This window comes from Silene latifolia, chromosome 9 (genome assembly GCF_048544455.1).
Source record: "Silene latifolia isolate original U9 population chromosome 9, ASM4854445v1, whole genome shotgun sequence".
Classification (NCBI taxonomy): domain Eukaryota; kingdom Viridiplantae; phylum Streptophyta; class Magnoliopsida; order Caryophyllales; family Caryophyllaceae; genus Silene; species Silene latifolia.
In genome coordinates, this window is record NC_133534.1 from 81,978,228 (window position 1) to 82,000,453 (window position 22,226).

General features: G+C 35.3%; 1 non-coding gene across 1 annotated transcript; it reads left to right on the forward strand.

Moving 5' to 3' along the window:
• The first annotated feature begins 21,832 nt into the window (after window positions 1-21,832).
• On the forward strand, window positions 21,833-21,939 carry LOC141603016 (small nucleolar RNA R71). Its single transcript, XR_012524915.1, has one exon. It is a non-coding gene; the product is annotated as a small nucleolar RNA R71 (small nucleolar RNA).
• The last annotated feature ends 287 nt before the right edge of the window (window positions 21,940-22,226 follow it).

Sequence of the window (22,226 nt, forward strand, 5' to 3'; positions counted from 1 at the left end):
ATCTCGCCTCTTTGTTGACGGATGATGTACTCGGCGTCCTTGGAGAGTGGAAGAAGGTAGTTTGTCCGGTGGGCACTCAATCGGCAAATCTTGGAAGGCAAAGTGAAGGATTTAGCATCATTGGTTAGCCACCCATAGTTGGTGTCAAGAGAATTATGCCTGACCCACTTATACTTGTTAATCATGGCGTCCATATCAATGAGATGACCCCCTTTGATCGCCACATAGGTGTTATATTTGTTGAAGTTTGGATCAAAGTACTTGGCCAAGAGAGTAACTAGACCTCCATTTACAATATGAGCGGTGTCTTCCTTACCACAATCGACATTAAGCCATCTTTCCATCAAAAGCCTTAGAGCATTGTAGGGCTTAGTGAATTCCCTTCCTACATTCAAGGCCGACTCAAGTAGAACACAATCGAGCTTGGTAAAGTGATTAGTGCCTTTTCTTGCTATTATAGTATTCCCGATGACCTTGTGCCATACTCTAATGCCCAGATGGTGGACTAATAGAGCACGACAAGCATGAAAGCTCACAAATTTCTTCTCGGAAATTGCCTCCCAAAGAGGAGCGGGGTCATACTTTTCGAGCATCTTGTCATAATATGGTGTATCACTGAGGCCTAATATCTTACTCAAAACATCAAAGGTGATGCGCCTATTCACATTTGCAAGGCGAAACTTGATGTATTCTGTAGTCTCTACCTTAGTCACTTTCAATGAACTTAAGAATTGCAAGGTAAGGGAGGGGTATGTAAATTCTCTTATGGTAAACAATTTACCCAATCCCATGGCTTCAAACAAGGCTTTTGTTTGTTCAAGGACACCCAATTTGTTCAGGGCATCTTCACAAATGAATTGGTGGGCAAAATGGATTTCTTAGCATACTTGGCAAACGTATCCCTATGGGAGTTGGAAATGAAAATTACCTCTGGATAGTTGGATAATTGAGCGATTTTCGGAGTTGTTGATGTTGTTGCTTCCAAGGGAGGACTTTGATGTTGTTGAACTTCCAAGTTTGCATTAGAAACCACCATAGCCATTAAATCTTTCCTTGCTTGAAGGCTTTGTTGCCTTTTCGAAAGTGTCTTTGCTTTGATTGCCTTTGTTGCTCCTTTTGTTCTTGCCATTGTTGATTACACCAAGAAAAGATTGAAAATCTTCAATTTCTAATTATACCCAAATCGATTTAAAATGAAAGGATTTTGCTTTGTATTTCAAAAATCGACTTAAAGGTTGAAGAGTTTGGTGCTTAAATCAATTAATGTTGCAAAAGGAGTGATTAATTGTTGTTGTGAGGAAGTTTTGATTTGTTTTTGTGGAATTTGGTTGAGGAAATCTTGTTTTTGGTGATGGAGAGGATGAGGGTTTTGGGGTAGTATTTGAATGTTTGAATGAATGAAATGAATGTGGGAAGGGGTATTAAAACACCCGAAAAATTCAAAACAGCAGGGGAAAGACGAGCGGATTCCCGTCGGGACGCTCGGATTCTGCTCAAGTGGGCTTCAGGAAAACTCGCCTTAAGACGAGCGTCTTTCAGAGAAGACGAGCGGATTCTGCAATGTAAGACGAGCGGCTTTCCTTAAAGACGAGCGGATTCTCTTACAGGAACTTTTCTTAATGTGCACTGGCAGAAAGACGAGCGTCTTTCTACAAAGACGAACGGCCAGTTTCAGACGAGCGTCTTCTCAGCTGGGACGCTCGGATTCTCTTACAGAACAGATTTTTGATTTTTGTAGCTCGTTAAGACGGACGAATTCCTCCACAGACGCTCAGATTCCTGTAAGACGAGCGGATTACCCTTTAAGCCGCTCGGATTCCTCCTGGTCTACCCGGATTCAGGTCCATCCGTGCACTTGGATAACCCGTGTCATTTTCATTCTTCAAATCCCGTGTTCTTCATTATAGGGACACTACAAAGGCATGAATAGCCTAGGCAATTGCTATCCCCACACTAAGTTAAAGCACTAAACATCAATAAAATCATTAGTCCCTCCCTCACTTCTCTCAAAAATGATGAATATCTTGATCAAGGCACAAAAATCCAAAAATGACAAAAATGCAATGTAAGAATTAAAATGCAAGTTAGAGAGTTAGAAATATTTACAAATGGTGGTTTGGAGAGGACTCCACCAAACTCTCATCCTTAGTGAGATGTCATGGGGGCAAGGCCAAGGTGTTGTTGATGTTACTCAACACCTTGAAGAAGTAGTCAAAAGCTTGTTCATTATCATGATAAAGTTCCTCAATAGATCTTTGCACTTGTTGTCCTTCATGTTGGTCTTGATCAATAGCATTACAAATATAGGGATTAAAAATCCCTTCAAACTCATCATCCCAAAGACCGCAAACTTCGTCTACTTGATCATTAAAAATCTCTTGAGTTGAAAAAGACAACTCTCCTCCTTCCTTGATTTGGCGAACAAGGCCATTCTCTTCACTTGTCATGCGTGAGCTTTCCAAGCTCTCTTTGTTGCTATTTTCTTGCTCTTTTGATGGAGCATCATCAACTTTCTTTTTCCAATGTAATTCCGACTTCTTCCTCTCATCCTTCCGGCTATAATGATCAACCATAAAACATGGTTCATGGAAACGGGGATCTCTCATGGTTTTGTCAAGATTGAAAGATATGCTTGTGGGAATTTATCTGTATGCTTCCCTTTAAATTATAAGGATTATAACAAAATTATTAATATGAAAACTAGTCATAAAAGAAATTTGCATAAACAAAATAGAAAGATTATGAAATCAACCTTTGGTCCTAGCAAAATCGGCCTAAGAACAATATCGCAATGATATTCACCTATCTGTTGCACCCAAGATGATTTGACATATGCCTTTGTTCTTGCTAGAATAGATCCCCAATTAACTGATTAATTTTTAGGGTTTTGTGTGTATTTTTGATAAGAGTGTGCTAGGGTAAAAATTAGGTTAAGAAATGAATCTCCTACTCTCTTATTATAACCGAAATAAGAGAAGTCAAGGGGAGATATTTCTTCTCCTAAAATTCGGCCAAACCAACCGAAATATAAGAAGAATTATCTTATTATTTTCTGTTTATCCACCTACCAAAAATAATGAGATTAAATCTTCTTATTCTGGTAGTTTACAAAATGTATACAATTAGTGTATTATTTATAAATTGTCATTTATATTATTCCATATTAAAAAGTCTACACACAACAGCTTGCAGTTGATTTATTAATACGGGTCAATAATAATTTATTATGACAATATCGTATAATATATACTTTAACTATAAATATCGCATATTTATAATTTGCTGATTAAATATAACCGATTACATTTAATTACGAATTAACATATTAATTCGTCCAAGCTAACATTATATACATTAATTAAATATAACATATTATATTCAATTTACGAATTGACAGTTAATTCGTCTCAGCTAATATTATTTAATCGGCATTAAATAATCGTCTCATCATCACAATGACTAACTGTTTAGTCATATAAGGCATCAATGTGATTACATTTCCATAACCACATCTCTCAAACACATCCTTTAGGTGTGACTTTTAGGGATCAGTTGATCACCGCCATCAGTATGATAATAACGTCAAACTTTCTAGCAAGTCAACCGTTATTAGGTTATCGTTAATCAACTGATAAAATACGAAGTATACCCTTTTCAACCTATAAGAGATTTATAAATGTTATCACACTAATTTGTGGAGGACACAAGCTCCAACAAACTCCCACTTGTCCTCACAAGTGTATGTGCGATAACCGATTCTCATATCCTAAAATTTCTCCCACTCAATGTAAAACAATTTGCAAAATCCGTATTCACAAAGGTCGTATTTTACAAGTGATCTGTATCAAGAGTAATTTTCCCGACTAGAGTGTAACTTAACTGATAAACGAATCATCATTCGAGCATGGTCATGCATTTCAGTTACAACTCCTCGAGTGGCCCGGAGAAATAACTAAACCTGATAAGGGTTGGATATTTTCCTCAACTCGAATCCTGCAGATATAAGCACAGTATGAAATGACCCAGAAAAAATCTGCTTAGTCTCCAGTTACGGCAGACCATGAGAAAGAAACCAAAGTCACCCAAAAACAGCCTTAATCTCAAGAGACAGTCGATAGTCAAAAGAATCGACTCTAGGAACACAATGGACGTCCAATCCACGACCTGGCACCGAATGTTTTTAAACATTTAGGACTCCATTACGTTGTCACAAAAAAATTTGTCCTACGATGTATCGTTATAATCTCGCATCCGTGATCGATCAATCAAGCGTTTAACTTATGGCTCGTTGAACCCACCATCAATCGACTGCACAATATAATAGCCAGAATTATCAGCTCATTAAGGCGATTACGGACCAAAACAAATATAATGTAATTTAGTTCACTTTGTGGCGTTCAATGTTGTCGGTACAATCCACATGAAAAACAAAATATTATAAAATCGATGAAGTTATAAATAGTGTATGAAAAAGATAATGTATCAAATCCATAATCAACTACTACAACTCAGGAACACGTTTAATTCCCGTTGAAATAACGTGCCATTCATGCTTATCAAAAATCAACGGTTTAGTGAGAGGGTCCGCGATGTTATCAACCGAAGCTATCTTGTCAATCACTATCTCTTCTTGCTCCAGGTAATCATGGATCAGGTGAGCTTTCCGATGTACATGTCTATATTTGTTGCTAGACTTAGGCTCCTTAGCCTGGAAGGTGGCACCTCTATTGTCACAATATATGGTGATCGGGTCATTCGAACTAGGAACTATAGTTAGTCCTTATAAGAATTGACGCATCCATATAGCTTCCTTTACTGCTTTTGAAGCGGCATAGTACTCGGATTCAGTGGTAGAATCTGCTACAACATCCTGTTTGGAACTCTTCCAGCTGACCGCAGCACCATTAAGAGTGAAGACGAACCCGGACTGAGATTTTGAATCATCTCAATCCGTTTGGAAGCTAGCATCTGCGTAACCGATTGCGCATAGCTTAGTATCGCCTCCATAAGTCAATACCCTATCCTTAGTCCTCCGTAGGTACTTGAGGATATTTTTAACATCTATCCAGTGTGTTTCACCTGGATTCTTTTGGTACCGACTCGTCATACTCAATGCATATGCCACGTCTGGACGTGTGCATATCATGGCATACATGATAGATACTATTGCAGATGCATAAGGAACACGACTCGTGCGCTCAATCCCTTCAGGCGTCGTGGGTGAATGAGACTTGCTCAACTGCATCCCAGATGTCATTGGAAGGTTCCCCTTCTTGGAATTGGTCATGCTGAACCTTTTAAGAATATTATCCAAATAAGACTCCTGACTCAATGATAACATCCGTCGTGATCTATCTCGATAGATACGGATTCCCAATATGCGTTGTGCCTCACCCAGATCTTTCATCTGGAAATAGTTCTTCAACCATACTTTAACCGAAGATAAGAGAGGAATGTCATTCCCAATCAAGAGTTGTTAGAAATCTATATCTCATTATTACTCAACATATTCATATATGTTACTATTAATTTAGTCATAAAATTAATTTACAAATCTTATGCATGCAAACAAAATAGAAGTAGAGAAGAGATCATTGTTCTTACTATATGATTTCGGTTTTATGGGCACCAACAAGATCTCCTTCTTGTTAGTTCTTGAGCTTTCCAACAATGGATGAACAAGATTCAAGTTTAGAATCTCTGCCAAAAGCATATACCCAAGGAAACCTCTTAAAGACTAAAATAATATGATCTAGTATTATGATTAGTCTTACTTAAAAATTTTGACAGAAAATATTTTTGTTCTCTCTTGTTTTTCGGTTGAGAGAGAAGAGATTAGTGAGGTTATTTCTCTAGAATTTTCACAAATTGTAGAGAGTAGGATAATTTCTTACACTAAATATTCTATGTAGAAAATGAATGAATAATGATAGATGAGGAAAAAACCTTGACTATTCTAGGTGGAAACCGAGTGGGGAAGGAAAAGGACCCAATGCATGGCTAAGATGCTCTTCACAAAAGCAATTAGGCATGCAAAGCTAGTCTTTAAGGTTAATCATCATGTTTTCCACTTAACATAAACAAAACACAATATTAACCTTATTCCCTCCATTTTTTTCGGCACTTATAAAATGGGAAGTCCATTTTATATTTTGTCATTTGTCAATTTGTCATATGTTACATGTTACATGACATGTCACAATTTAATGTATTTTTAACATATTAAAAATCAACGTATTAATAAAAATACGTCATGTACAAAAATCGACTTAGTAATTCATAATTACTTGTACCAAAAATGGTTTATCAAATTATAAATTACAACGTCTTGTATTTATAATAAATTAATCATTCAATTTCAATTTCAATTGTTTCGTAAAAAATAGTTTTATCTAAGTAATAAAACAATTCGATTACTTAGACCGTATCCAATTTAATCGAATTACAATAAGACACGTTAACTTTACTCACAAAATCATCCGTCAATTTTAAGCAATTTAATTAACTCGTATCGGCATACGATTAATTAAATAATCAATTAAGAGTATTTCTCTATAGGTATGACCTAAGGGGATCAAGTGATCACCACCGTCGCACGACAGTAATGTCAAACTCTAGTCAGCCAATCATTACCGATATGTGTGGACCAGTTGACTGTAAAATATTACATCCCACATGTATTCTTAAAACGAGATTTAAACATGTGATCATCATGATCAACAGTTGTGATCGCATTATTGTCGGAGGACACATTTTCCAACAATCTCCCACTTGTCCTCGACAAGTGTGTGTCACCAATTCTCTTGTCCTATTACTATCTCCAACTCAATGCAAGGTGTCTTTCAGGTCGTACTTGCAAGTGATCATATCGAGAGTGGTTTCCTCGTTCTGGAGAATAACCGTTTGACCGGAATTATCTACCATAGATACCTTCCGAGCGTGGCCACGCATTTCCAGTTCATTACTCCTCGAGTGGCCCTGAGATATTGTTATAACCCTGACAAGGGGTGGACAATTCCTATTGCACTTATTCCCTTCGACTAGCCACAACCATCATAACCCAAAATATGCCCATTTGACCCCATTTACGAAGGTCGTAGTAACACAAATCAAAGTTAATCTGAAACTGTGCCATCTTAGGCGAACAGTCTTTAGTCAAAAGAATCGAATCATTAGAATACTATAGTAGCTCTCGCCACGACCAGGCTATATAAATTTGCCAGAACTCTATAAGCGGTCATAAGGCCCGACAAAGTGTTCCTAACAGTCAGCCTATGTGATCGACTAGTCATCTAACATGACTCTATGGCCCTTGAACTTGCCTTCAATCGCATCACACTCTAGTCACTTCGAGACGTCACCTCATACAAGTGACTATGGGCGAATACCATGTTAATCCGGGTTCACTTTAACGGGGTTCAATATTGTCTCCACAACCCGTTTGGATGTAACAAAGTATAAAAGGAGTTTTTAGATTTAAAAACTCGAACGACAAATGTGATTATAATATGAGTAGTCAATACTTGATTACTACTTCATATTCTATAATCCAATTTAGATCTTGTATGTAGTTGTTCATCTCAATTCATTTGAAATGACATGACTCATCATGTTAAGCCTATGAATAGGCATTGTAAGTAGGTCTTAGCAACTCCCTGCTCAACCTTCCTACATACTTGTTTTCCTTTCGTAATGTATACATTTGCATTAGAAAACTTTCTGAGTACGTGTCTAGATCCAATCTAGACATAGGCTTTCTTGCCTTAAAATAGCTCCCACTGTTTTCACAGTGTGCGGAACTCATCCCTCTTGCACATCCCATGATTGCAAGTGTACTCAATTTCTGTTGTAAATATCTCTCATTGTTCTTTATTGCCTAGAACGATTCTAGAAAATCTATTTCTTAAATAATGTAGCCACAATGGTATCTTAACCATCCCAATGTGTTTTGATTATGGTTTTGTCAAAAACCATGCGCAATCTCAATTGTCAATTGTCACTTGTGTAACACCCTTACACAAAATTGCATCAAAAACACTTTGCATTACATCCTTGATGCTTCTGCAAGCACTTAAGGGTAATCTTTATGGCTTACTTGGTAACTATTACTTAAATTCGATTTGAAACAATTCATCATACTCAAAGTATATGAAGTGTTATACATCATTCCCTATTTAATTGATTCGGCAGCGTAAGCAAATAGAATCAATCAAATATGTTCAATTCGATTGAACTAGTCATGAACCTTATCAACATAAGACTCCTTATTTGACATTAATACCATGTAGATTTATCTCCATAAATCCGGATATTAAGATGTATTATTTTTCTCCTAGTCTTAAATGATTCCCAATAATCAATATGTCATCCACATATAAGACTAATTAAAATTTACGTAACTCCCACAAAACTCCATGTATAAACACAAATTCTCGACTTATCGAGAAAAGTTTTATAACATGATCAAAACATTGATTCCAACTCATTGATGTCCTACTTAAGACCCTCTCTTAAGTTTCACATTATCTTAGGATTGCAAGAATCTATAAAACACAAGACATGTATTGAATACATTTCTTCTAATTGAAGAAGTGGGTTTTAGATTCACTCGCTATATATATCTCATAATGAAACACAGTTCCTAAGAAAATCCAAATATACTTAAGCATTTCAACTAGTGCAAAACCTTTTGCAACCAATCAAGCTTTGAAATCTCTCTTTATTTGTGCAAAACCCTTTGTCACTAATCAAGCCTTTTATTTCGGATTTTCATGGCTCTAAGCCTTGTATTGAGTTGTGACTTAAATACTCTCATGTAAGTCATGTGTTCATTACTTTCCAGAAGTAATCAACTTGAATCAAACAATTTCTTTGTAAGCTATAAACTCTTTACTTTCTTAAAAGTAGCATGAATTCATCATCTTCAACAAGTGACGAATTTAACCTCCTAGGTTTTGAAGAAACAACGTCTTACACAAAACGTCTCATGTAGCCAAGAAAGACCAGTTTCTTACGACATAACATTCTTTGTGGCTCTTTAAATAATTTCTCCCACTCTGTCTTCTAGAAATAAACTTGTTTTCTAGTAAGACAGTTTCACGAGCCACAATCCCGTTGTACTCGTGATTATAGTAAGGAAACATGAGCATTTGTTTCTTTTGAAAAACTTACAAACATGCTACCCTACCATTTAATATCTCATATGATTCATTTTAGATTTAGTGGAAAACTAATTTAGACAAAATGATAAAATCCCAAAAGGATCAAGTAACTCAAAGTAACTTGATTGAAGTCCAAACCATATCGAATAGTGTTTCATTTCTTATCTAACCACACATTATCCCATAATGTGTGTTAAGAGAGATTAACTTGTGATACTATATCACATTTCATTTGGCTTATATCAAAGTCTTCACTTGATAATCCCTTCACGACTAAATCGTGATTCCTTGAACTCTTTGAACTTCTTCAAAGATTTCTCTATTTACCTTATTAAGCAAACACATAAGTCAACTTAAATCGTTGGTAAAAGAAAATGATCAACCTATTTTGGATCAATGATTTACAACCTCGATCTCCTTTTAAACCAAAAGGCACGAGACATATTGCATTGAATACAAGATACGCATATACCATAAGATCTAATGGTTTCAAGAGTACTCGATAACTCTTTGCGTTCATTATTCCAGAATCTAAGGTTTAATCTTGGGTTACCAATTTGAGTCTTGAATCATCTTCATGATATATCATTCTAGTTTGGTTTAGAATATAATCACCTTGATAATGGGCTAGCCATACATCAAATCATGGTGTATAGGGTCACAAAAGTGAAACCTCTTTTGTATCTTAACAAGTTTATATTCTTATTTAGAGTTTATGCACTTAATAGTCATAATTAAGTACAACTATAAACCCTAAACTAGATTGATTACACAATGACTCTATCTCTCGACATTATTTGATGCTAGTCGTCATATTATAATCATCTTATGTGTCGAATACAATGATGAAAACCTCCACTGGTTTCTAATATTGACGAAGTAGTACTAGCAAAATTTATGTTAATCAAATAAACATTTAAAGAAGAAGGTCCCATTAGATGTCCCACAACTAACTTGTTGATTCTTCAATAATTTGGAGTAGTTTCCTTTCTAGCGTCCAACAATTAAGATAATGGAAACTTTATCGGTCGGGATTGATAGGTTTAGTATCGTTATTCTCAATAACTTCACTTTTAACATTACCTTGTATCAATTCCATTCTAATTTTACTTCTTTAAACTTCGTCCTTTTCTGAACGGTTTAAGAGAATGCTCCCACTCAATTCAATGAGTCTTTGCTTAGAGAAGCAAAATTGAATTTCATGAAGACTACTCTTCAATTCAATTGTTTAGTCTTAAAACTTTCATTGAAGTGGTTGCGTTATTTTGGTCAATTTTGATTTCAAACAAATCTAGTTACCAAAATGATGTAACGTTTCAAAGTACTTAACTCAATTAAGCATATGAGAAACAATTGTAAGTAGATATGTTAGACAAGAATCAAGAACCGTTTTAATCACAAATGACTTCCATCTATACTCTTCACAAGAGATCCTTACAATGGATAATTCGAGGTTTTAGAAGAAAATTCATATTTGTCTTTAGTTACGATGTTTTAATGGAGATTTGAATCAAAAATCGAAATGATATCGTATATGAATCATGTAAAGAAATAGAACAATATGATAACGGAATAGTGGAAAACTCAACATCTATCAATTTATTAATACTTGTAAATAACAAGTAAAGCATTTACATAGTGACCTATACCCAACTGTTATAAATGATTCCAAGATCCAAATTCATATTAACTTGGGCACGGTGTGGCCGATACATCCCTTATCAATATAACTCGGTGGATTAACCCTTTAATCGATTCTACTTTTAGAACTCTTGGTCGATAAAATTACATTAACATTTATCTTTAGCCCAAAACACATCCGACAAGGGCACGGTGTAGCCGATTCATCCCTTATCAATACTTTTGTAGAGTTCAACCCAAATTTCGAATAAATGTGTCCATGATCCAAACCACATTAACTTGGGCACGGTGTAGCCGATTCATCCCTTATCAACATGAATTCAGTGGATAGACATTTATCACCCACTTCCCCTACGTAACAAGGTTTGTACCCCGTTGTGGCCGAGTGCACTCCCTCACGAAATAGGTTTTCATGGTTTCTACTTTTTTGTAAGGCTAAGTCTCAATTGTTTATTTTAGCGAGAGGTCATGTCAATTTATTATCTATCACGTTTTAAGTGAACTAAAGCGGTGAACTACGATAATTGTAATTGACATGGTCGATATACTCGATTAAAATGATGATGCATGTTTTAGTTATGGCGATTTAGCGATGCATGCAACATATAAATAAAATGCAAAGCATAAATAAATTCCTAGTATGGCCTTCCTAAAATAGTAAATCTAATAAACTATTACAAATTCGGAAACCAACTCCATTGGTCCCTTGAACTTCGGTTTTGACACGCATCTCGAGGTAACACCGTCTTTAATGAATCGCTTTCTCGAGTGACACCGTCTTCAAGGATCTCCGGAATAAATAAATTACATAACAAATTACATAATTTCCTATTATACATTTGTAATTAAAATAAAAATAAATCTATTAAATTACAAAACGGTGATACGAGATCACAATAAATTACAACCGAATCGATATTCCCATACATTTTGGGCAACACCAATTAAAAACTAGGGTCATACTAAGCAAAATTACTTAAAATAAAATTACATAAAATAAAATTATGACAATCATAAATAAAATGCAGCATTATAATATTTATGAACATGCCCAATTTTATGCTAAATCGCCTTTAAGGAGCCAATAACGTATATTAATCGGTTTTTACGGATTTGTGTGATTTAACCTTTTAAAATCACAATAATTACATAAAATCATATTTATGTATTAGTTAATTACCCTAACCATCTTAGGACTCAAAATTAGTCTCCACTAACATTATTGACAATAATTAACTTATATTTCTTAATATTGTTCATAAATGGACTCAAAATTTCAATATAATGCTATAAACATCAAATAAATCAAAAAATTTCAAATAAATTTGAAATTTGAAATTTTAAACTCATGAACATTCTGCAAAAATACCATGACACTCATAATGTTCAAAAACTTAGGTTAAAAATTTCGAAAATTATCGAGGAAAATCAATGTTGCGGTTTATCAGATTTGTCAAATATAACCATAAAAATATGAGAAAAATTATTTTTATCAACTTTCCATTTTTAGATCTGAAATAGGTAATAAAATGTAACATGTGACATTTTTCCTTAGTCATGAAGTATGTTTTAGCAATTATTCACTAATTAAAGTCACTATTTATGCTATTTTTCATCAAAAATCATAAATCATGCATAAAGACTTCATTATAACCTATTTTATCATTTATATTCGATTTTATCATGAAAAATCCATATTTCGAGCATAAGAACTCATAAAATTATGAAAATTTACAGGTCATCTAAATATAATATATGTGAAAACATATCCAAAAACCACTGGAAAAATCGAAGTTTAACTAATTTTAGTCCGAAAATGACATTTTTATCATAAAATTACATTTTTAATGCCATTATTATATAAAATGAACAATAAAAATCCATAAATTAACCAAAATATCCTAAATATATTTTAGGACCAGAAACTTTAACATGCATGATTGATTTCGTGATATATCATAATAAACACAAATTTATAAGTTTTATTTGTTAATCGTATAACTCGGAAAAACAATAACCGATTTGCATGCAAACAACCTAAGGCTCTGATACCACTTGTTAGAAATCTATATCTCATTATTACTCTACATATTCATATATGTTACTATTAATTTAGTTATAAAATTAATTTACAAATATTATGCATGCAAACAAAATAGAAATAGAGAAGAGATCATTGTTCTTACTATATGATTTCGGTTTTATGGGCACCAACAAGATCTCCTTCTTGTTAGTTCTTGAGCTTTCCAACAATGGATGAACAAGATTCAAGTTTAGAATCTCTCCCAAAAGCATATACCCAAGGAAACCTCTTAAAGACTAAAATAATATGATCTAGTATTATGATTAGTCTTACTTAAAATTTTTGACACAAAATATTTTTGTTCTCTCTTGTTTTTCGGTTGAGAGAGAAGAGATTAGTGAGTTTATTTCTCTAGAATTTTCACAAATTGTAGAGAGTAGGATAATTTCTTACACTAAATGTTCTATGTAGAAAATGAATGAATAATGATAGATGAGGAAAAACCCTTGTCTATTCTAGGTGAAAACCGAGTGGGGAAGGAAAAGGACCCAATGCATGGCCAAGATGCTCTTCACAAAAGCAATTAGGCATGCAAAGCTAGTCTTTTAGGTTAATCATCATGTTTTCCACTTAACATAAACAAAACACAATATTAACCTTATTCCCTCCATTTTTTTCGGCACTTATAAAATGGGAAGTCCATTTTATATTTTGTTATTTGTCAATTTGTCATATGTTACATGTTACATGACATGTCACAATGTAATGTATTTTTAACATATTAAAAATCAACGTATTAATAAAAATACGTCATGTACAAAAATCGACTTAGTAATTCATAATTACTTGTACCAAAAATGGCTTATCAAATTATAAATTACAACGTCTTGTATTTATAATAAATTATTCATTCAATTTCAATTTCAATTTCAATTGTTTTTTAAACAATAGTTTTATCTAAGTAATAAAACAATTCGATTACTTAGACCATATCCAATTTAATCGAATTACAATAAGACACGTTAACTTTACTCACAAAATCATCCGTCAATTTTAAGCAATTTAATTAACTCGTATCGACATACGATTAATTAAATAATCAATTAAGAGTATTTCCCTATAGGTATGACCTAAGGGGATCAACTGATCACCACCGTCGCACGACAGTAATGTCAAACTCTAGTTAGCCAATCATTACCAATATGTGTGGACCAGTTGACTGTAAAATATTACATCCCACATGTATTCTTAAAACGAGATTTAAACATGTGATCATCATGATCAACAGTTGTGATCGCATTATTGTCGGAGGACACATATTCCAACAAGAGTATGTCATCGACATACAATATCAAGAAAACAATCTTGCTCCCACTCGACTTGATATATAAGCATGGTTCCTCGACTGATCGAGTGAAACCATACTCTTTTATCACCTGGTCGAAACGATGATTCCAACTCCGAGAAGCTTGCTTAAGTCCATAAATGGAACGCTTAAGCTTGCATACTTTCTTAGGATGTTCAGGATCTATGAAACCTTCGGGTTGTACCATGTACAACTCTTCCTCCAAATAACCGTTTAAGAAGGCGGTTTTCACATCCATTTGCCAAATTTCATAGTCATGAAAAGCGGCAATCGCTAAGATTATCCGAATGGAACGTAGCATGACTGCAGGTGCAAAAATTTCATCATAATGCAATCCGTGCACTTGAGTGAAATCTTTTGCCACTAGTCGTGCCTTATAGGTATCTGGTTGCGTGTCTACAGAATGCTTTATTTTGGAAAGCCATTTGCACTGTAGAGGTTTTACCTTATTAGGTAAATCAACTAGATCCCATACGTCATTCTCATACATGGAGTCCATCTCGGATTGCATGGCTTCAAGCCATAGCTTTGAGTCGGAACAGGCTATAGCACCTTTATAGGTAGCGGGTTCATTACTCTCTAGGAGCAAAACGTCATTCTCCTCGACCATACCAACGTATCTGTCCGGAGGATTAGAGACTCTACCCGACCTCCTGGGTTCCTGAGGAATATTAACCGTATCATCAGTTGAAGGAACAACTTCCTCCACCCGTTCCTCGGTTGTTGGTTCTGGAATCTCCGACAGCTCGAAGGTTCTATTACTTGTCTTGTTCTCGAGAAATTCTTTCTCTAAGAACGTCGCACTAGCCGCAACAAAAACTCGATGTTCGGTAGGCGAATAGAAGTAATGACCAAACGTTCCTTTTGGATAACCAATAAAGTATGTCTTGACCGATCGCGGGCCGAGCTTATCCTCGTGTCTCCACTTGACATAAGCCTCGCAGCCCCAAACCCGAATAAAGGACAAGTTAGGGACTGTTCCTTCCACATTTCATATGGAGTCTTGTCGACTGACTTTAGTCGGACTTGGTTAAGTATAAGAGCAAACGACAAAAGAGCAAAACCCCATAATGAATTAGGTACTACCGTGTGACTCATCATGGATCGAACCATATCAAGTAATGTTCGATTTCTCCGTTCGGACACACCATTTAATTGAGGTGTTCCAGGTGGTGTTAATCAGAAACGGTTCCACGGTCTTTAAGGTGTTGATCAAACTCATTTGAAAGATATTCGCCACCCCGATCCGAACGGAGTGCTTTAACCTTTCTACCCAGTTGGTTCTCAACCATGTTCTCGTATTCCTTGAATTTCTCAAAGGACTCACTTTTATGCTTCATTAAGTAGACATATCCGTATCTAGTCAAATCGTCCGTGAAAGTGATAAAATATCTATAGCCATCTCTAGGGGTAATTGACAAAGGTCCACAAACATCGCATGTATGAGTCCTAATAGGTCACTAGCGCGCATTTCAACACCTTTGAAGGAAATTCGAGTCATTTTGCCGATAAGACATGATTCACACATGCCAAATGTAGAAAAATCGAATGCGGGAATAGTCCCATTATCGACGAGTTTCTTTACACGTTTTTCATTTATGTGTCCCATTCGACAATGCCATAGATAGGTTTGATCTTTGTCACCAACCTTTAATTTCTTATTATTCACGTGTAAAATTTCCGTGGTTTGATCTAAGATGTAAATTCCATTCATGGAAACTGCTTTGCCATAAATCATTTCATTGAAAGAGAAAATACTGCTATTATCCTTTATTAAAAATGAAAAACCGTCTTTATCAAGTACGGAAACTGAAATAATGTTCTTAGACAAACTGGGTACATAGTAACAGTTATTTAAAAATAACTCAAAACCACTAGGGAGTTGGATTACGTATGTTCCCTTCGAGACTGCAGCAACTCTAGCTCCATTCCCGACTCGCAGGTCCACATCACCCTTTCCGAGAGGTGTGATGTTTTTTAGGCCCTGCAAATGATTACACAGATGAGAACCACAACTAGTATCAATTACCCAAGTTTCGAAACTTGCATGGTTAATCTCAATCATATGAATATAAGATGACATACCAACAGGAACGACGCGGACTGCTTTTATGTCCTTACGGTACACGGGACAGTTCCTCCTCCAATGTCCAGTCTTGTTACAATGGTGGCACTCAATGTCACCGCCCTTGCTCTTTGCCTTGCCATGTGAGCCACTAGTCTCACCAGGCCCACTCTTACCGTTTCCTGGCTTCTTAAACTTTGGCTTACCTACAGTTAGGTCGCCTAGAGCTTTGCCCTTACCTTTATTCTTGTTGGAAATCGTGAGAACATCCTGCTTCATGCTCCCACTCAATTTCATATCCTTCTCGGTCTGTACGAGAATTGAGTGTAGCTCATGAGGACTTTTCTTCAAGTCATTCATGTAGTAGTTCACCCTGAAAAGGGCAAAACCATCATGAAGAGAATGAAGCATTCGGTCAATGACTATGCTCTCACTGATTTTGCAATCAAGTGCCTCCAATTTCTCGACATTCTCAATCATGTTAAGAATGTGTGGGCTAACCGGTTGGCCCTTTTGGAGTTTCGCATCAAAGAAGCGACAGGTATGCTCATAAGTAACGATTCTTGGTGCTTTTGAGATCTCGTTAGTGAGCGTGGTGAAAATCTTGTTTGCACCTTGGGCAATGAAGCGTCTCTGCAAATTGGTTTCCATTGCAAAGATGAGTACGTTCTTTATCGCACCCGCTTCCATGACGAAATCACTATAAGCAAGTGACTCGTTAACTCCCGCATTGGGGCCTGGTATACCGATTTGGCTCAAATAAGTACTTGAGCTTACCGTCGAATGACAAGATTCCGTAGTCTTTGCCTCCCAGTCCGCAAAGTTGGACCCATCATTCTTCAGTCGTGTGAACTGATTCATGTTGTCCATAAAAACTTTAAGCCAGGACTCGCGTCCAAGTGTGACACTCGGCATTGGGATTTCGTTATTTCCAGCCATTTGTTGTAACAAAGATTATCAAAATAAACGTATTCTACATCGCGAAAAGAAGAAAAAAAATAATAAGCATATGCATCGTTATGATTTTAAGTTTTAATGCAAAACTGTTATAAGCGAAGACTCATGCATTTATACAATTGACCTTCCTCAAGAATTATATAAATGATCGCAAGACTCAATTTTCTGTAAATTGATAAGCCAACCTTTTGGCTAATTCTACTGTTAGAATTCTTGGTCGATAAATTTCTCAGAAATTCTATCTTTAGTCCATCATAATCACGAAAACTCTTCGGACTATAATGTTGAGATAAACTAAGTCAACACAAACTACTTACCCAACGTAAAAGGGGTCATATTATGCCTACCGATGAAGAAGGGATTCATAGTGGTTTTCCCTTATAAAGACTAGTCTCAATTTCCGTTTTAGAGGAAGATCCCATCAACTTTATTTTAATTCATTTTAAGTGAACTAATATCTAGCATGCGTGAATGAATAAACTAAGGTGGTGGCTTAAATCTGTGACATCCGTATGTCTATGAAAACTAACATACAATCTATATGAGTCAATTTTCATGCATTTTAGTAGGTGGTTTGGTTTTAGGCGGAAAATGATGCACTAACTAGCATGTGAATGAAAAGCAATAAGAACGGTAAAACGTAAAAACAAAATAAAGTCCTAATGTGGCCTATCTACCAAAATGAACATTAAATACAATTTTGGAATCCATCCTTGGACCCGAGAAGCTTGTCTTGATGTTCCATCTTGGTCCATGTAGCGGGAGTGAGCTCCAATCTCCATCTTTAGTCTTCTTTAAAATTACAATTAAAAATTACATAATAAACCTATTCACATTCTAATTTCAAAACCGTAATAAATAAAGAAAACCAAACGGAGATACGAGATCTCAAATTACATTAAAAATTATGTTTCCATCATTACGAAAACATAATTTAACTAAGGCCACACTAGGTATTACAAATTACAACCGATTGCAAAAATACGTAAATAAATCCATTCAACGATTCATTCAACTAAAATAAAAGGCATCAACTAAAAAAAATTAAACATGCAAGACATAATTCCTTAATTATGTAGATTAATTTCCCAAATCACCTATTTAAATGATCAAATTAAGTGACAATCCCTCAATTAATCACATTTATTTCAATCTTAATTCATATTCACCTATAATATGAATTAATCACACATTATTTTAAACCTCTTTAAAATAATTAGGTATCTTTAATATGTGAACTTTTTCACAACAAACTACTATACAAAATATAGAAATGATGTATAATAATAATGATTGGCCAAAATAAACAATTTTTTTTTATATATTTTGCTCACGGCATCCCGCCAAATCAACAAAATTAAAAAACAGATTTTTTTCTTTGGCTCTCGGCAAAAACAAAAAAAACAGCAACCCCCCCCCCCTTTTATCGGCAATTACAAAAAAAAAACAGAATTTTTTTTTTTCTTCTTTTTTTCTCGGCATATCAGCAAAAAGAAAAAAATTAGAATCTTTTTCCTTTTTGTCACTCGGCATTAAGCCCTAAAACCGAAAAACAATAAGATGAACAAATTCATTTATAGTTGCTATTAGAACAAGATTAGCATGTAAATTAATGAAACATGATTAACCATATATGCCAAAAACTATATAGCAAAAAAAAAAACAAATTTAACATCATCAACAAGACGATTTCCATTTACATTATAATTTAATCCTCATTAAATCAAACATCTACAAATTCATCATGTAATCATTTTAACTTATTAAAACAATAAAATGAATGAATCAAAATGGAAATAAATCATCAAAAACAAGAACAAAACTCGGCTGAAAAAAAAATTTCCTCTCGGCAAAAAAAATTTTCAGCCGAAATTTTTCTTTTTCTTCTGAAATCCTTTTGTTTAAATTAAATTATGAAATTCATCAAAAATAATTCCGTGGCTTAAGCTCTGATACCACTTGTGGGAATTTATCTGTATGCTTCTCTTTAAATTATAAGGATTATAACGAAATTATTAATATGAAAACTAGTCATAAAAGAAATTTGCATGAACAAAATAGAAAGATTATGAAATCAACCTTCGGTCCTAGCAAAATCGGCCTAAGAACAATATCGCAATAATATTCACCTATCAGTTGCACCCAAGATGATGTGAGATATGCCTTTGTTCTTGCTAGAATAGATCCCCAATTAACTGATTAATTTTTAGGGTTTTGTGTGTATTTTTGATGAGAGTGTGCTAGGGTAAAAATTAGGTTAAGAAATGAATCTCCTACTCTCTTATTATAACCGAAATAAGAGAAGTCAAGGGGAGATATTTCTTCTCCTAAAATTCGGCCAAACCAACCGAAATATAAGAAGAATTATCTTCTTATTTTCGGTTTATCCACCTACCAAAAATAATGAGATTAAATCTTCTTATTTTGGTAGTTTACAAAATGTATACAACTAGTGTATTATTTATAAATTGTCATTTATATTATTCCGTATTAACAAGTCTACACACAACAGCTTGCAGTTGATTTCTTAATACGGGTCAATAATAATTTATTATGACAATATCGTATAATATATACTTTAACTATAAATATCGCATATTTATAATTTGCTGATTAAATATAACCGATTACATTTAACATATTAATTCGTCCAAGCTAACATTATATACATTAATTAAATATAACATATTATATTCAATTTACGAATTGACAGTTAATTCTCTCAGCTAATATTATTTAATCGGCATTAAATAATCGTCTCATCATCACAATGACTAACTGTTTAGTCATATAAGGCATCAATGTGATTACATTTCCATAACCACATCTCTCAAACACATCCTTTAGGTGTGACTTTTAGGGACCAGTTGATCACCGCCATCAGTATGATAAGAACGTCAAACTTTCTAGCAAGCCAACCGTTATTAGGTAATCGTTAATCAACTGATAAAATACGAAGTATACCCTTGTGAACCTATAAGAGATTTATAAATGTTATCACACTAATTTGTGGAGGACACAAGCTCCAACAATGCTCTGATCTCCCACCTCTAGAGTGAGCTCTCCATGCTTCACGTCTATCACCGCACCCGCGGTGTGCAAGAAAGGTCTACCTAGAATGATTGGAATATTGGAGTCTTCTTCCATGTCAACAATGATAAAGTCCACCGGGATGAAAAATTTCCCAACTCTTACGGGAACATCTTCCCATATCCCTAATGGTGTCTTCGTTGATCTATCGGCCATTTGGAGTGTGATGTTGGTACATTTAAGCTCTCCCATCCCTAACCTCTTACTCACCGAATATGGCATAACACTCACACTAGCCCCTAGATCACATAGGGCTTTGTTGATCGTTGTGTCGCCAATGGTACACGGTATTGAGAAGCTTCCCGGATCTTTAAGTTTCGGAGGTGAACTCCCTTGAAGGATTGCACTACTCACCTTAGTGAAGGCGATGGTTTCAAGCTTCCGGATCGACTTCTTTTTCGTATGGATGTCCTTCATGTACTTTGTATAGGACGGCACGTGATTGATTAATTCCGTGAAAGGAATCGAGACTTCCAAATTCTTCACAATTTCCATAAATTTTCCAAGTTGGTCATCAAATTTGGGCTTAGCTTGACGACTTGGAAGAGAAAGTCTAATCACAATGGGTTCCTTCTCCTTGGCCTTGTCTTCATTTCTCTTTGAGACTTCTTCTTTTGATGGTTCTCCATCCTTGGAGTTTTGCACTTCTTTTTCTATGTCACTAGCTTCCACAACTTCATCCTCAACTTGCTTCTTTGGTGCTTCATACCTCGTACCACTCCTCAAGTGAATGGCACTAACCGTTTCATGTCTCGGGATATTACTTTGAGGTGGTAATTGCCCCTTTTGTCTTTGTGAGCTTGGAGATGCTAGTTGAGTCAATTGGGTTTCCAACATTTTTGTGTGGGCTAGGATGTTGTTGATGGTGATTTCCTTTGCTTGATTATCCTTTTGCATTTGAGTGAAAAACTCTTATTGATTCTTTTGCATTTGGAGGACCGCTTTTTGGACATCAAAACCTTGGTCATTTTGTTGATTGTATGGAGTTTGATTTTGGTAACCTTGGTTTTGGTTGTAAAAGGGTCTTTAATTTTGGTTTCTCATGGGAGGTGGGGTGTATGTTGGTTGAGGGTTTTGAACATTTTGGCTTTTATATGAGAGATTTGGGTGGAATTCACTTGTTCATTTGTTCCCCTACATTCACTTTGGTCATGTCCCAAAGTTCCACAATCCTCACATATCCCACTTGGGATTGATGAAGATGCCGTCATGGCATTAACATAATGCTTTGGTGATTTTGAGGCTTCTTCAAGTCTAGCCATAGCTTTTTCGAACTTCAAATTGATGGTATCAATGTGAGCACTAAGTTGAGCACCCAATTGAGTAATAGAGTCCACTTCATGCTTTCCTCCTCTAGTAGCCTTGCGAGGTCTACTATATTGTGAGTTATGGACCGCCTTTCCTCAATCTTGTTCCAAGTTTGATTATCGTCAACGTCGGTGAACATACCATTTGATCCCATGTTGAGAATGTTTTTTGAGTCTTCATAAAGACCATTCCAAAATTATTGTACCAAGAACCACTCGCTAAGTCCATGATGAGGACATGAGCGACAAATTCCTTTGAACCGCTCCCAAGCTTCATACAAAGATTCTTCATCTCTTTGCTTAAAAGCCGTAATTTGAGCTCTTAGCATGTTAGTCTTTTCCGGTGGGTAGAACTTTTTGTAGAAAGCTAGAGCCAATTTCTTCCAAGAGTCAATTCCGAGAGTAGCCTTATCAAGGCCTTTCAACCATTGTTTTGCGGTGCCAATTAGAGAAAAAGGAAATAAGACCCATCGAATTTGGTCTTGAGTTACACCGGTTTGAGAAATCGCATCACAATAGTCACAAAAAGTCTCCATGTGAGAGTGAGGGTCTTCACTAGGCATCTTCCCCAAATTGGCTTCTTTCGACTAATTGGATAAATGCGGATTTGGCAATG